Source organism: Ascaphus truei, chromosome 7, assembly GCF_040206685.1.
Source record: "Ascaphus truei isolate aAscTru1 chromosome 7, aAscTru1.hap1, whole genome shotgun sequence".
In the NCBI taxonomy this organism is placed as follows: Eukaryota; Metazoa; Chordata; class Amphibia; order Anura; family Ascaphidae; genus Ascaphus; species Ascaphus truei.
In genome coordinates this window covers 63,986,714-63,987,722 of record NC_134489.1, presented here as the reverse complement: position 1 = coordinate 63,987,722, position 1,009 = coordinate 63,986,714, and positions in this window count along the sequence as shown.

Sequence of the window (1,009 nt, the reverse complement as noted above, 5' to 3'; positions counted from 1 at the left end):
TCAGTGTCAGTCACCCCCCCACCCCCAGTCAGTGTCAGTCACCCCCCCACCCCCAGTCAGTGTCAGTCACCCCCCACCCCCAGTCAGTGTCAGTCACCCCCCACCCCCAGTCAGTGTCAGTCACCCCCCACCCCCAGTCAGTGTCAGTCACCCCCCACCCCCAGTCAGTGTCAGTCACTCACCCACCAGTCACCCCTGCCCCACCCAGCAAACCACTCAACCAGCCAGTCACTCACCCAGCCTCTCTCTCTGTGTATCACCCACCCTCTGTGTGTGTCACCCACCGTTTCTCTCCTCTGTCTCCCCCACACTCTCTCTCCCCCCCACACACTCTCTCTCCCCCCCACACACTCTCTCTCCCCCCCACACTCTCTCTCTCCCCCCCACACTCTCTCTCTCCCCCCACACGCTCTCTCTCCCCCCCACATGCTCTCTCTCCCCCCCACACTCTCTCTCTCCCACACTCTCTCTCTCCCACACTCTCTCTCTCTCCCCACACTCTCTCTCTCTCTCCCCCACACTCTCTCTCTCTCTCCCCCACACTCTCTCTCCCTCTCTCCCCCACACTCTCTCTCCCTCTCTCCCCCACACTCTCTCCCTCTCTCCCCCACACTCTCTCTCCCTCTCTCCCCCACACACTCTCTCTCTCTCTCCCCCACACACTCTCTCTCTCTCCCCCACACTCTCTCTCTCCCCCACACTCTCTCTCTCCCCCCCACTCTCTCTCTCCCCCCCACACTCTCTCTCCCCCCCCCACACTCTCTCTCTCTCCCCCACACTCTCTCTCCCTCTCTCCCCCACACTCTCTCTCTCTCTCCCCCACACTCTCTCTCCCCCACACTCTCTCTCCCTCTCTCCCCCACACTCTCTCTCCCTCTCTCCCCCACACTCTCTCTCCCTCTCTCCCCCACACTCTCTCTCCCTCTCCCCAACACTCTCTCTCCCTCTCCCCAACACTCCCTCTCCCCCACACGCTCTCTCCCTCTTCCCCACACTCTCTCTCTCTCTC